The sequence below is a fragment of the Desmodus rotundus genome, chromosome 11 (assembly GCF_022682495.2).
Source record: "Desmodus rotundus isolate HL8 chromosome 11, HLdesRot8A.1, whole genome shotgun sequence".
In the NCBI taxonomy this organism is placed as follows: Eukaryota; Metazoa; Chordata; class Mammalia; order Chiroptera; family Phyllostomidae; genus Desmodus; species Desmodus rotundus.
Genome location: NC_071397.1, coordinates 20,435,391 through 20,451,424, shown reverse-complemented (window position 1 = coordinate 20,451,424; position 16,034 = coordinate 20,435,391).

The following is a 16,034-nucleotide window of genomic DNA, read 5'->3' as shown; positions in this document are numbered from 1 at the left end:
GGCTTGAGGTGGGGCTTGCTTGCGCCTGCGCGGCTCCGCCTCTGGGTCCGAAACCACCTTGCCGAGGCTCGGACAAAAGCCATCTCCTGGGCCCCTCCCCTTGTTCCTCCACTCCTCAAGGAGGACCCCTTTACGGATGGAAGAAAAGGGGGATGTTCGCAGTGGTGGGTTCGGGCGGGAGGGGTCCGCTGGTTTGCCTCCACGTAAGCCAGTTGCTCGCACACCCGGCCCAGATGTCCCAGCCCCATGGAGTTGGAGGGCCCCTTATCGTGGGAATCAGGTGTCCTACGAGGGTCAAGGGACGGCGTGGGCACTCACCGGGTGAGAGAGGACGCCTGGCCCTTAGAGAGCCCCTTGGAAAATCCCCCGCCCAGGCCCCCGGTCCCCAAGTTTTTCCTGCGCACACTGTCTCTGAGGAGCTGGGTGATCTGCTGGGAAGTGTGGCCCATGGGAAATGGCTCGGTCCTCTGTGTGGCAGGGTGGGCTTCCTTTTCCCAGACAGGTGCCTAGGGACCCTGTACAAATGGTCTGACAGCTCAAGGGTGGGTCACGTGACCCCTCAAGGGTGGGTCACGAGACCCCTCATAGTTAGGTCAGGTGACCTCTGAAGGGTGGGTCACAATACCTCTCAAGGGTGGGTCCCGAGACCCCTCAAGGGTGGGTCCCGTGACCCGAGGGAGGCTTGTGGTGGGGGAGCCTGAGTGCGCATGCGCGGCCCAGGTCTAGGCCCGAAACCAGCCAGCCGCGGCTCGGAGAAAAGCCGTGTCCTGGGGGCCTCCCCATGTACTACCAAGCGGAAAAGGGGACCCCTTTACGCATGGAAGAACAGGGGGATCTTTGCAGTGGTAGGGACTGGGCGGAGGGGTCTGCGGGTTTGCTTCCACGTACGCCAGGTGCTCGCACACTGGGCCCAGGTGTTTGAGCCCCGTGGAGGCAGAGGGCTGCTTATTGCTGGATGCAAGTGTCCTGCGGGGTCAAGGAACGGTGTGGCCACTCCCCGGGGGACACAGGGCACCGGGCCCTAGGAGAGTTCCCTGGAAAATCCCCCGCCCAGGCCCCCAGACCCCAAGTCTGTCCTTAGCACACTGTGCGGGGCTGGGAGTGGTGCTGGGCAGTGTGGCCTAGGGGAAATGGCGCAGTCCTCTGAGTGGCAGGGAGGGCTTCTGTTTCAACGGACAGGTGCACAGGGACCCTGTGAAACTGCTGTGACCCCTCAAGGGTGGGTCACCTGACCCCTCAAGGGTGGGTCACGTGACCCCTCATAGGTGGGTCAGGTGACCTCTGAAGGGTGTGTCACAAAACCTCTCAAGGGTGTGTCACCAGACCCCTCAAGGGTGGGTCCCCTGACCGGAGGGAGGCTTGTGGTGGGGGAGCCTGAGTGCGCATGCGCAGCCCAGGTCTTGTCTCGAAACTAGCCAGCCGCGGCTCGGAGAAAAGCCATCTCCTGGGACCTCCCCATGTTCTCCCAAGCGGAAAGGGGGCCCCCTTTATGCATGGAAGAACAGGGGGATCTTTGCAGTGGTAGGGACGGGGTGGAGGGGTCCGTGGTTTTGCCACCAGGTACGCCAGGTGCTCGCACACCGGGCCCAGGTGTTTGAGCCGCGTGGAGGCAGAGGGCTGCTTATCGCTGGATGCAAGTGTCCTGCGGGGTCAAGGGACGGCGTGGGCACTGCCCGGGCGACAGAGGGCACCTGGCCTTTAGAGAGTTCCCTGGAAAATTTCCCGCCCAGGCCCCTTGTCCTCAAGTCTATCCTGCGCACAGTGTCTGTGCCAGGCTCGGAGTGCTTCTGGGCAGTGTGCCCCAGCGGAATTCGCGTGGTCCTCTAGGTGGCAGGGAGGGCGCCTGTGTCCACGGACAGGTGCCCAGGGACTCTGTGAAACTGCTATGGCCTCTAAAGGGTGGGTCACGTGAGCCGAGGGAGGCGTGTGCTGGGGAGCCTGAGTGCGCATGCGCGGCCCAGGTGTTGGCCGGAAACCAGGCAGACTCGGCTGTGAGAAAAGCCATCTCCTGGGGCCCTCCCCATGTTCCTCCACTCCTCAAGGAGGACCCCTTCACGGATGGAAGAAAACGGGGATCTTCGCAGTGGTGGGTTCGGGCCGGAGGGGTCTGCTGGTTTGCCTCCACTTAGGCCAGTTGCTCGCACACCCGGCCCAGGTGTCCCAGCCCCATGGAGTTGGAGGGCCGCTTGTCGCGGGAATCAGGTGTCCTGCGAGGGTCAAGGGACGGCGTGGGCACTCACCGGGTGAGAGAGGACGCCTGGCCCTTAGAGAGCCCCTTGGAAAATCCCCCCCCAGGTCCCCGGTCCCCAAGTCTTTCCTGCGCACACTGTCTCTGAGGAGCTGGGAGATCTGCTGGGAAGTGTGGCCCATGGGAAATCGCGCGGTCCTCTTGGTGGTAGGGTGGGCTTCCGTTTCCCAGACAGGTGCCTAGGGACCCTGTGCAAATGGTCTGACAGCTCAAGGGTGGGTCACGTGACCCGAGGGAGGCTTGTGGTGGGGGAGCCTGAGTGCGCATGGGTGGCCAGGTCTTGGCCCGAAACCAGCCAGCCGAGGCTCGGAGAAAAGCCATGTCCTGGGGCCTCCCCATGTACTCCCAAGCGGAAAGGGGGACCCCTTTCGCATAGAAGAACAGGGGAATCTTTGCAGTGGTAGGGGCGGGGCGGAGGGGTCTGCGGATTTGCCTCCACGTACGCCAGGTGCTCGAACACTGGGCCCAGGTGTTTGAGCCCTGTGGAGGCAGAGGGCTGCTTTTTGCTGGATGCAAGTGTCCTGCGGGGTCAAGGAACGGTGTGGCCACTCCCCGGGGGACACAGGGCACCGGGCCCTAGGAGAGTTCCCTGGAAAATCCCCCGCCCAGGCCCCCAGTCCCCTAGTCTGTCTTTAGCACACTGTCTGTGCGGGGCTGGGAGTGCTGCTGGGCAGTGTGGCCTAGGAGAAAAGGCGCGGTCCTCTTAGTGGCAGGGAGGGCTTTGTTTCCACGGACAGGTGCACAGGGACCCTGTGAAACTGCTGTGACCTCTCAAGGGTGGGTCACGTGACGCCTCAAGGGTGGGTCACGTGACCCTTCAAGGGTGGGGTACGTGACCTCTCAAGGGTGGGTCACGTGACCCCTCAAGGGTAGGGCACGTGACCTCTCAAGAGTGGGCAGAGGCCCCCTTATCTGGAGTTTCCGGAGTCGTGCGGGGTCAAGGGACCCCTAGTGCACGCTCCCGGAGAGACAGGGAGCCTGGGCCCGGAGACAGTCCCCGGGTAATCTCGGGGTTAGACACAGTGGCTGCAGTAGCCTCCCTGGGCTGCTGCCATGGGGCCTGTTCCTGTTCGCAATGGCCCAGGTTCCCCGCAGGTGAATTCCCTTTGCGGACACCAAGGACAGGAGTTCTCCAATTCCTTCCTGGAGAAAGGTTTTGGAGTTCTGGGAGACTGATGTTGAAGCGGTCACCCTCCGTTATTAAGTGGTTTAGCACAGATTTTACAGAGTTGAAGCTGCGGGGTCCAAGTGAGCAGCCTCCGGGCAGGGTGGGGAATTGTCTGCCAAAGCTAGACTTTTAGCCACCAGGGGGAGCCATATCTGACTCCCCATGAGAGAATCCTTCCCTGGGCCTGGGTCCGGACCACCAGGTCCCGCTGCACTTGCGGGGGAACCGTGGCAGGCACCCCGTTCAGGCCCCGGGTCCCTAGTTCTTCCCTGGGCACTCTTCCTTTGCGGGGGTGGCAGACCTGCGTGAAAGTGTGCGTCAGGGAAAAAAGCGCGCTCCTCCGGGTGACAGGGAGAGGGTCCAGTTCCAGGGACAGGACCTAAGGGACCCTTTGAACCTTTCCTGATATCTGAAGGGTGGGGTACTTTGCCCCGAGGGAGGGTTGTGGTGCGGAATTTCCCTGCCCTGTCAGTCCCGAAATCCTGGCCCGAATCCAGCCTGCCGCCGCTCGGACAAACGCCATCCCCTTTGGGCCTCCCCCCTGTTCTTCCATCCGTAAGGGGGGTCCCCTTTACGGTTGGAAGAACGGGGGGATCTTCGCACTGGGGAGAACAGGACGGAGTTGTCTGCGGGTTTCCCGCAATTTAGGCCCGTGAGTAGCATCCCAGTCCCAGGGCTTCGAGCCCCATGGAGGCCGAGGCCCCCTTATCTGGAGATTCAGGGGTCCTGCGGGGTCAAGGAACGCCGAGGGCACTCTCCAGGAGAGACAGGGCGCCTGGACCGCGAGAGAGTCCCCGGGTAATCTCCGGGACTAGACACAGTGGCTGCTGTAGCCTCGCCAGGCTGCTGCCATGGGGACAGGTCCTGCTCGCAGGGCCGAAATTCCCCTCAGGTGAATTCCCTTTGCGGACACCAAGGATAGGAGTTTTACATTTCCTTCATGGAGAAAGGCTTTGGAGTTCTGGGAGACTGAGGTTGAAGGGGTCACACTCCGTTATTAAGTGGTTTAGCACAGATTTTACAGACTTGAAGCTGTGGGGTCCAAGTGAACACCCTCGGGGCAGGGTGGGGAAGTGTCTGCCAAAGCTAGACTTTTAGCCACCAGGGGGAGCCCTGACCTGACTCCCAAGGGGAGAATCTGTCCCTGGGCCTGGGTCCGGATCACCCGGGCCCGCCGCACTTGGGGGGGAACCGTGGCAGGCACCCCGTGCTGGCCCCGGGTCCCTAGTTCTTCCCTGGGCACTCTTCCTTTGCGGGGGGGTGGCAGATCTTCGTGAAAGTGTGCGTCATACAAAAAAGCGCGCTCCTCCGGGTGACAGGGATTGGGTCCAGTTCCACGGACACGACCTAAGGGACCCTGTGAACCTTCCTTGATATCTCCAGGGTAGGGTACTTTGCTCCAAGGGAGGCTTGTGGTGTGGCCTTTCCCTGCCCTGCCAGTCCCGGAATCCTAGCCCGAAAGCAGCCTGCCGCGGCTGCGACAAAAGCCATCTCCTGTGGGTTCCCCCCTGTTCTTCCATCTGTAAGGGCGGTCCCCCTTACGAATGGAAGAACAGTGGGATCTTCACACTGGGGAGGAAGGAACGGAGGAGTCTGCGGGATTCCCGCAACTTAATCCCGTGAGTAGCACCCCAGTCCCAGAGCTCTGAGCCTATTGGAGGCCGAGGCCCACTTATCTGGTGTTTCAGGAGTGCTGCGGGGTCAAGGGACCCCTAGGACACTCTCCAGGAGAGACAGGGCGCCTGGGCCCCGAGAGAGTCCCCGGGTAATCTCGGTCCTAGACACAGTGGCTGCAGTAGCCTCCCCGTGCTGCTGCCATGGGGCCTGTTCCTGCTCGCCAGGGCCCAGGTTCCCCGCAGGTGAATTCTCTTTGCGGACACCAAGGACAGGAGTTCTACGTTTCCTTCATGGAGAAAGGCTTTGGAGTTTTGGGAGACTGAGGTTGAAGCGGTCACACTCCGTTATTAAGTGGTTTAGCCCAGATTTTACAGAGTTGAAGCTGCGGGGTCCAAGTGAGCAGCCTCGGGGCAGGGTGGGGAAGTGTCTGCCAAAGCTAGACTTTTAGCCACCAGGGGAGCCCTGACCTGACTCCCCATGGGAGAATCCTTCCCTGGGCCTGAGTCCGGATCACCCGGGCCCGTGGCACTTGGGGGGGAACCGTGGCAGGCACCCCGTGCTGGCCCCGGGTCCCTAGTTCTTCCCTGGGCACTCTTCCTTTGCGGGGGGTGGCAGACCTGCGTGAAAGTGTGCGTCAGACAAAAAAGTGCCCTCCTCCGGGTGACAGGGAGAGGGTCCAGTTCCACGCACACGACCTAAGGGACCCTGTGAACCTTCCCTGATATCTCCAGGGTGGGGTACTTTGCCCCGAGGGAGGCTTGTGGTGGGGCCTTTCCCTGCCCTGCCAGTCCCAGAATCCTGGCCCAAAAGCAGCCTGCCGCGGCTGGGACAAAAGCCATCTCCTGTGGGTCTCCCCCCTGTTCTTCCACCTGTAAGGGCGGTCCCCCTTACGGATGGAAGAACAGGGGGATCTTCCCACTAGGGAGGACTGGACGGAGGAATCTGCGTTTTTCCCGCAACTTAGGCCCGTGAGTAGCACCCTGGTCCCAGGGCTTCGAGTTCCATGGAGGCCGAGGCCCCCTTATCTGGAGATTCAGGGGTTCCTGCGGGGTCAAGGGACCCCTAGGGCACTCTCCAGGAGAGACAGGGCGCCTGGGCCCCGAGAGAGTCCCCGGGTAATCTCGGGGCCTAGACACAGTGGCTGCAGTAGCCTCCGCGGGCTGCTGCCCTGGGGCCTGGTCCTGCTCGCAGGGCCCAGCTTCCCCTCAGGTGAATTCCCTTTGCAGACACCAAGGACAGGAGTTCTCCATTTCCTTCCTGGAGAAAGTCTTTGGAGCTCTGGGAGATTGAGGTTGAAGCGCTCACACTCCCTTATTAAGTGGTTTAGCACAGATTTTACAGAGTGAAGCTGCGGGGACTAAGTGAGCACCCTCGGGGCAGGGTGGGGAATTGTCTGCCAAAGCTGGACTTTTAGCCACCAGGGGGAGCCCTGGCCTGACTCCCCTAAGGAGAATCTGTCTGTGGGCCTGGGTCCGGACCATCTGGGCCCGCCGCACGTGGGGGGGAACCGTGGCCAGCATCCCGTGCTGGCCCCGGGTCTCTAGTTCTTCCATGGGCACTCAGCCTTTGCGGGGGTGGCAGACCTGCGTGAAAGTGCGTCAGGGAAAAAAGTGCGCTTCTCCGGGTGACAGGGAGAGGGTCCACTTCCCTGGACACGACCTAAGGGACCCTGTGAACCTTTCCTGATATCTCAAGGGTAGGGTACCTTGCCCGGAGGGAGGCTTGTGGTGCGGCCTTGCCCTGCCCCTCCCCATCCCGGAATCCTGGCATGAAACCAGCCTGGCGCGGCTAGGACAAAAGCCATCTCCTGGGGGCCTCTCCCCTGTTCTTCCATCTGTAAGGGCGGTCCTCCTTACGAATGGAAGAACAGAGGGATCTTCACACTGGGGAGGAAGGAATGGAGGTGTCTGCGGGATTCCCGCAACTTAAGCCCGTGAGTAGCACCCCGGTCCCAGAGCTCCGAGCCTATTGGAGGCCGAGGCCCACTTATCTGGAGATTCAGGAGTCCTGCGGGGTCAAGGGACCCCGAGGGCACTCTCCAGGAGAGACAGGGCGCCTGGGCCCCGAGAGAGTCCCCGGGTAATCTCGGTCCTAGACACAGTGGCTGCAGTAGCCTCCCCGGGCTGCTGCCATGGGGCCTGTTCCTGCTCGCCAGGGCCCAGGTTCCCCGCAGGTGAATTCCCTTTGCGGACACCAAGGACAGCAGTTCTCTGATTCCTTCATGGAGAAAGGCTTTGGAGTTCTGGGAGACTGAGGTTGAAGCGGTCACCCTCCGTTATTAAGTGGTTTAGCCCAGATTTTACAGAGTTGAAGCTGTGGGGTCCAAGTGAGCACCCTGGGGGCAGGGTGGGGAAGTGTCTGCCAAAGCTAGAATTTTAGCCACCAGGGGGAGCCCTGACCTGACTCCCCATGGGAGAATCCTTCCCTGGGCCTGGGTCCGGACCACCGGGGCCTGCCGCACTTTGGGGGGAACCATGGCCGGCACCCCGTGCAGGCCCCGGGTCCCTAGTTCTTCCCTGGGCACTCTTCCTTTGCGGGGGGTGGCTGACCTGCGTGAAAGTGTGCGTCAGACAAAAAAGTGCCCTCCTCCGGGTGACAGGGAGAGGGTCCAGTTCCATGGACACGACCTAAGGGACCCTGTGAACCTTCCCTGTTATCTCCAGGGTGGGGTACTTTGCCCCAAGGGAGGCTTGTGGTGCGGCCTTCCCCTGCCCCTGCCTGTCCCGGAATCCTGGCCCGAAAGCAGCCTGCCGCAGCTGGGACAAAAGCCATCTACTGGGGCCTCCCCCCTGTTCTTCCATCCGTAAGCTGGGTCCCCCATACGGATGGAAGAACAGGGGGATCTTCGCCCTGGGGCGGACGGGATGGAGGAGTCTGCGTGTTTCCCGCAAGTTAGGCCCGTGAGTTGCACCCCGGTCCCAGGGCTCCGAGCCCCATGGAGACCGAGGCCCCCTTATCTGGAGATTCAGGGGTTCCTGCGGGGTCAAGGAACCCCGAGGCCACAATCCAGGAGAGACCGGGCGCCTGGACCGCGAGAGAGTCCCCGGGTAATCTTGGGGCCTAGTCACAGTGGCTGCTGTAGCCTCCCTGGGCTGCTACCTTGGGGCCTGGTCCTGCTCGCAGGGCCCAGGTTCCCTGCAGGTGAATTCCCTTTGCGGACACCAAGGATAGGAGTTTTACATTTCCTTCATGGAGAAAGGCTTTGGAGTTCTGGGAGACTGAGGTTGAAGCGGTCACACTCCCTTATTAAGTGGTTTAGGACAGATTTTACAGAGTTTAAGCTGCCGGGTCTAAGTGAGCAGCCTCGGGGCAGGTGGGGAAGTGTCTGCCAAAGCTAGACTTTTAGCCACCAGGGGGAGCCCTGACCTGACTCCCCACGGGAGAATCTGTCCCTGGGCCTGAGTCCAGACCACCCTGGCCCGCCGCATTAGGGGGGAACCGTGGCCGGCACCCCGTGCAGGCCCCGAGTCCCAGGTTCTTCCCTGGGCACTCTTCCTTTGTGGGGGTGGCAGACATGCGTGAAAGTGTGCTTCAGGGAAAAAGCGCGCTCCTCCGGGTGACAGGGATTGGGTCCATTTCCACGGACCGGACCTAAGAGACCCTGTGAACCTTTCCTAATATCTGAAGGGTGGGGTACTTAGTCCCGAGGGAGGCTTGTGGTGCGGCCTTGCCCTGCCTGTGCCCGTCCCGGATACCTGGCCGGAAAGCAGCCTGCCGCGGCTGGGACAAAAGCCATCTCCTGTGGGCCTCCCCACTGTTCTTCCATCTGTAAGGGCGGTCCCCCTTACGGATGGAAGAACAGGGGGATCTTCGTACTGGGAGGACCGGACGGAGGAGTCTGCGTGTTTCCCGCAACTTAGGCCCGTGAGTAGCACCCCGGTCCCAGGGATTCGAGCCCCATGGAGGCCAAGGCCCCCTTATCTGGAGATTCAGGTGTCCTGCCGGGTCAAGGGACCCCGAGGGCACTCTCCTGGAGAGACCGGGCGCCTGGACCGCGAGAGAGTCCCCGGGTAATCTCGGGGCCTAGACACAGTGGCTGCTGTAGCCTCCCCGGGCTGCTGCCCTCGGGCCTGGTCCTGCTCGCAGGGCCCAGCTTCCCCATAGGTGAATTCCATTTGCGGACACCAAGGACAGGAGTTCTCCATTTCCTTCAGGGAGAAAGGCTTTGGAGTTCTGGGAGACTGAGGTTGAAGTGGTCACTCTCCCTTATTAAGTGGTTTCGCACAGATTTTACAGAGTTGAACCTGCGGGGTCCAAGTGAGCACCCTTGGGGCAGGGTGGGGAAGTGTCTGCCAAAGCTAGACTTTTAGCCACCCTGGCGAGCCCTGGCCTGACTCCCCACGGGAGAATCCGTCCGTGGGCCTGTGTCCGGACCACCAGGGCCCGCCTCACTTGGGGGGGAACCATAGCAGGCACCCCGTGCTGGCCTCGGGTCCCTAGTTCTTCCCTGGGCACTCTTCCTTTGCGGGGGTGGCCGACCTGCGTGAAAGTGTGCATCAGACAAAAAAGCGCCCTCCTCCGGGTGACAGGGAGAGGGTCCAGTTCCACGGACACGACCTAAGGGACCCTGTGAACCTTTCCTGATATCTCAAGGGTGGGGTACTTTGCCCCGAGGGAGGCTTGTGGTGCAGCCTTGCCCTGCCCCTGCCTGTTCCGGAATCCTGGCCCGAAACCAGCCTGCCGCGGCTCAGACAAAAGCCATCTACTGGGGCCTCCCCCCTGTTCTTCCATCTGCAATGGTGGGAATTAATTATTTGTAGAAACGAAGTGAATTTATAATTTTTCATGTTCAAGTTTGGTGTTCTACAATTCATCAAGCTGATATTCCCTGTTATGCCTCTGTTCAAAAAGTTAAAGTTTTATGTATGAGTTTTATCTATAGATTGATAAATATTTTTAGCTGAATAGAACATATAAAATGATCTAATTCACCTCTATATTTGGGCCTCTATGTCGAGGTCTCTGGATTAAATAAATTGCTGAAGGTCACGCAGCTAAAAGGTGCCAATTCTGAGACAATAAACCGTCTTGCTTGCCTTCCAGATTGGTGCCCCTACCCCAGATATTACAAAAGATGAGTTTTTAATCTTTAGTGACAAATGAGCAAAATTTTTGAACCTGTTAACTATGATGGCATAGAAATCAGTACTTAAATAATAGAACTCTTTAAAAAATTTATTGTTTTGAGTGAGTCAGGGGGAAGGAGCCAGAAAGAGAGAGAGAGAAACATTGATTGGTTTTTCCCCTTATTCATGCATCCCTTGATTGTTTCTTGTATGTGCCCTGACTGGACTACCCACAGCCTTGGTATGTCAAGATGACTCTCTAACCACCTGAGCTACCCGGCCAGGGCCAACATCATATAACTTTGGATAATAGTTGTCTCAAGGAGTTATAGGTCCCTCACTATCCAAAAGTAGAGCATTCCTATGAAACATTTCATAAACTGAAATGGCATGAAGCTAAGAAGCAACTACCATTATTTATGTGAAAAAATCTTTGAGTATTTCCAGACCCTTAAGATCACTTACCAAATTATGCCAAATACCACATAAAATTTAAAACAACACTAACATTTAGTGAAAGCAGGAATAATATAATAAACATACAGCCTGTATTAGGTAGAGATAATGTATACACAGTATAGTTTCACTTACTGGACATTGGGAAGACAGTGAGAACAGGGGGAGTCTGGGAGGTAGTGATGATGGTATGTTAGGCTGAGTGGTGGGAGGCTGGAGTGGTGGGAGATACAAGAGACTGGGGTGGAGGAGGAGGAAGGTTATCTATTAACAAATCATCGTCTGAATCCATCAAGGCAGGCAGGTCACTAACTAGCATGTACACCTTCTTGTATGTCTGCCTGCCTTGATGTAGAAGGTTAGTTTGTCATCTACTGTGGCTGGTGTGGCAGGTGTGGCAGTCTTGAAATACAACAGTATGCTTCACTGCTTAGCCTCACGCATTTTTCTGTTACACAGTTTTTTGGCACTCAAAACATCCTATAAACCTGCCCTAAACCTGAATGCCCTATCAACACTGGGAAGGGGGGGGAACTCTGAAACAAAATGCCGTATTTTTCTGCAGTCATTGTAACACTGTTAATCATAGCGAAGGTCTCAGGCTAGTGCTTCATGCTCAGTTCCTAGATGACTTCACTGTTGAGCTGTTGCTATGGTGTTTGGTTTCCGTTTGCATCTGCTGCCCTTGTAGTTGAATCAGCTCTTCATTCATCAGTTCTCAGTCACCAGATGCCAAAACCTTCTCAATATCATCCTTGTCAATTCCCACAAACCCAGCCTCCTTAGCCAAAGTCACTTGCTTCTACACATTCTATACCTTCTACATCTTCTATAATTACTTTCTTCATCTCTTCTGGGAACTTTTCAGCAGCTTCAGTGTCAGCCCAAGCACTCTCTCCAGTAATCTGTAAGCTATGAAGCTGCCCTCGCCTCAATAACTGATCAAATCACCCATGGCTGCCTTCAAATTCTACGTTTGCAAAACCTTCATCAATTGTCGTCAGTACTTTCTATGTCAGCTTATTAAAAAGATTGATTTCTCTTTAAGTGTAAGATTACTTAACAGAACACCATGCTTTGTACACTCATCAGTCCACTCAAGCAGTAGACTTTCCATTTTCCCCATTAGTGGGTGCCAACTAAAAGAGCAGTTTGCTACTAGCAGAACCAATAGTAACTTTGGCCATTTTCAACATTCTTTCTCTCTGCACGATGGTGGGTGCAGGCAAGTTCACATGGCTTAATTATGTTCAATCTATGCTAAGTGTAACACCCTTATGAGCTCTTAGGCTTTTCTGATACCTTAGGACACATTTTGCTAATGGATGCACAAAATGTCACTAGATTAAGAGAAAGCACAGATGCTCTCAGACACAATCCCAGTCTTTGGCAGCTTGATGCTGAGATGCTCACGTAGTTCCGGGAGAAGGAGCTTGGCTAGTGTCCTGCTCAGAGAGTTGCTGTCTGTAATGGTTCACTGCAAAACAGACCTGAATGCTCTTTTTGCTTTTTGCCTATTTCCATAAAAGTGAAAAATCTCCCCTTAGATTTCTTTCTGTTAGCAAAACTGGGTAGTAATGTAGGTCTTTTGAAAAAGTGAAGAGGCAAGGTGGACTTTCAAAAAGCCAGGGAATATTTGTGTATGACTTAGAAGGTCCCTTCAAGCTCTAAGATGAACTTATAAGATGGGATACTGGTTTGAATTTTTTAAAAAATTGAACGCTAAGTTTTTGCATGCTAATCTAATAAAACTATGCCAAATATTTCCAAAACATCAAGAGTAGAGGAAAGAAGAGAGGGTTATGAGTCTGCTTCTGGCTTCTGTCACTGTCGATATTAGTGAAGGTGATGGTATGTTTATAGTTGTGCTGAGCAAAGGAGTTCTAATAACAGCAATCTCCTCACACCCTCAGCTTTTTCTCTGAAGACTTTCTTCACTTCCTTGCTTTAATTAAAACTTTGTTCAGTCTTGAATATACCACCCACTGACCAGTTCCCTAGACTCAGGGCTGAGAGTGGGGTAGTACCCTTCTCACTCCCCATTACTGCTCCCATATCATTTCTCCCCCAGCCTCAGACCACACAGCCAGCCTCTATTTGCACGTGTGGGTTTTGTACAGGCAAGCCCAATTGCTCCTAACCCCTGTTTCTCCACCATCCCACTGTCTAATTTCCTCCATGCCCCATGCTCACCATCTCACAGAAAGACATCCAGTGTTTGCATTTGCTAAAAAGAGAAACCTGGGGATGACACTTGGCCCCTCTCTATGTGACCTGATTCAATCAAGTCAAATTCTGTTGATTCTACCATAAATATATCTCCAGTCTGTTTGCTGTTTTCTCCAATTAACACAGCTCTTGCATGTTAGAGCCAGATATAATGACTTTTTACAAGGGTTCCATTAACTTCCAAATGTCTCATCTGCAGGTCTGAGATATGTGTACCCTGGAAGAATAAACAGTCCAGAATTAAGGCCTATTCACAGGGTAAAATTATTGAAGGCTCTCAACTTTTAAACTCTAACTGTAACAACATTCAGCTGCTTGAAGGACAAATTCTGAGTCATAATCATGGCATTCAGATGCCATCAGTCTACAGTGTTGTGACCTTTTGCAGAACTATAACTTCACTGTGTATAACTTGTTTCTACTTTCCAAAATCTCATTTTATTATTATTATTATAAATCATACTTGTTTTAAAATAATTTTGTTTTCAGGTTGCCAAATAAGTGAAAAATTAAGTTATATTGTTTGGGCAGAATTATAAGAATCAGTTGCCCATGAAGCCAAAAAAAAAATTACAATCACTGAAAGAACAGAGTAAATATCTTAACTATCCTTGACTACTTTTTCCCTGCTTGAAATTATTTCACAGTATGACAAAACATTAAGCAAAATAAAAGTGTATGTGTTGGCCTCACATACCTGCCCAACTTTGTAAGGACAGATGGCTACTGATCAAATTTTAAGGTCAGTGAAAAGTAATCTCAAATGTCACTGGATTTAAGCTGAAAACAATAAAAAACAAATAAGAAGGAAATTCTGAGATATACAGGTTTTGGGAAGGCTTTACTGAGATGACTTCGAAGGGCAGAGAATGACAGAAACTAGTTTTCACTTGTCCAAGGTTTTATTCATTCTGCATAACTCTAGTTCATTGTAAGATGGTCTGTATTCAGTCATTTTTCTGCCAAAGTGTGTTATCACTTCAGCCTACTTTTAATGCTCCATTCCCTTGAAAAATTAGAAAATATATGGGGTCCATACTGGATCTTTGTGGGATATTAACAATTTAATATGGCACGGGACTGTGTTGTAAAGCTATAGTAAGAGTTCTGATGATTGGAAATTCAAGGGGGTACCCAGTCAACGGGGCCTCAGAAGTCTCATGGACAGTAATGGCCTGGGGTGAGACTTCCTCGGGTTGTCAGATGTGTCAGTAACCAAGAGCCTGTGGGTAGTCAATCATCTTGGAAACCCATCCTCCCTTTAATAAAATGCGCCGTGTTTTCATTCTTATGCTCTGCTTCATATATTTGGTGCCCGAGCTAAAGCATTTTTCAAGTATGCTATGCACAGTTATGAATACTTTTCTGAGGACGAAATGTAAAAGTGGTTCTTTGTTCCTGAAAAACTCTTTTTGGTGGTTAGTAATACAGGAATTTTGCATGATGTCTTCCAATCTGGCCATCCAGGTGTTGGTGTAGTCCTTCCCAAAGGTCAGTTACTGTAATGGAGGCACAGTCTAAATATTGTCTTGAGATGAAGCTTAGCATAATATTCAGTGTGTCTGCCAACAATTTAGAGCGGATGAAACAAATAACAAAATTGCCTTTGGGTCTTTGTTACACGTGGCACCTATGTGTGTTTCAAGGGAAAATTAGAGGAAACATAATGATAGTTTTAAAACATCATTATATGTGTAGAGTTAATTGGATAAATAGCTAAGTGTCATGCATAAAATTTTAAAATAATTAGTATACACAGTAGTTTAAAGAAGTGATTTTTCACCAGGAGGATTGGAGGGTAATTGTGCTTAATCTGTTTTGTGGCAAGAAAATTTAAGATGAGATCTACCCTCTTAACAAATTTTGAAGGGCACGTATGTATTGTATTGTTAACTATTACAGGCAATGCTGCACAGTACATCTCTAGGACTCGTTAATGTAGGACACTTGAAACTTTATACCCATTGAACAACTCCCCGTTTAATATTTAAAAAATAAGAGAAATTCCTACAACTCCATAGCAATAAAACCGCAATAACCTTAAAAGGCAACCTGTAGAATAGCAGAGAACATTTGCAATCCATATATCTGATAAGCATTTTTTCTCAAACCTTTAAAAGTTCTTGCTCTGTGGAGTTGATTTATTTATTTTTAGTTTTGACTGAAAAGGCCCAAAAGTTGTGTCATCACACGTTGCAGTAAATTCACAAAGGTAGCAGACTTGCTTCTTCATCCAAACTTGCCTTCCTGTACAATTCAATATCAAAATATAATAGCAATGATAGCTTCAATATTTAGTTTAGCAAAGTGAAGGGAGGCGTTTGAAATGTCATGATTGGTAGAATAACACAACAATTTGGGCCCGGTTCTGGCTCAACTAAATTGCCATTTCAAATCAAATTTCTGGTTTTATTTTAATTGAGTTTGACTTACCACATGCAGTTTTCACCATATGTGCTTTGCAATGAACCGGAATAAATTCCAAAAAGGATCCACCACATCTCGACTATTATAGTTCAAGTTCAGTTGTAGTACAACACAATAGAGACTTTCCCTCTTTTCATCAAAGTTTCTCATTCCTGAATGGATTTTGTATAATAGCCAACTGTTTTGAAATTGTCATGTAAATTTTCCTTATTTTGATGAAGTTTAACAATTCAAATAATCGTATCTTCTTGAAATTTTCTTTATCATTCTTACATTTATCTGGTAATTAAAAATTATTTTTATGTTTTCTTTATTTTTATTACTGCCACTATTACAGCTGTCCCCATTTCCCCCACTTTGCCCACCTCCACCCAGCCCCTGCTCCCCTCTCCTCTGGCCATCATCACACTGTTGTCTGTGTCCATGGGTCATGCATGTATGTTCTTTGGCTGATCCTTTCACCTTTCATTCAGTATCCCCCTCACACCTCGCCTCTGACAGCTGTCAGTCTGTTCCATGTATCCATGTCCCTGTTTCTATTTTGTTCATCAGTTTATTTTGTTTATTAGATTCCACATATAAGTGAGATCATATGGTATTTGTCTTTCTCTGACTGGCTTATTTCACTTGGCATAATAGTCTCCAGTTCCATCCATACTGTTCTAAAAGGTAAAAATTCCTTCATTTTTTAAACCAAGAGCAACAATGTTTGTTAGCAACTGAGTCAGAGAATTTCATAAGAGTTTTTAATTTAAATTTTAGTTTTATTTTGTTAATTATCAACAAATAATACATTTATAACATGGTTTAACACTGGGATTTT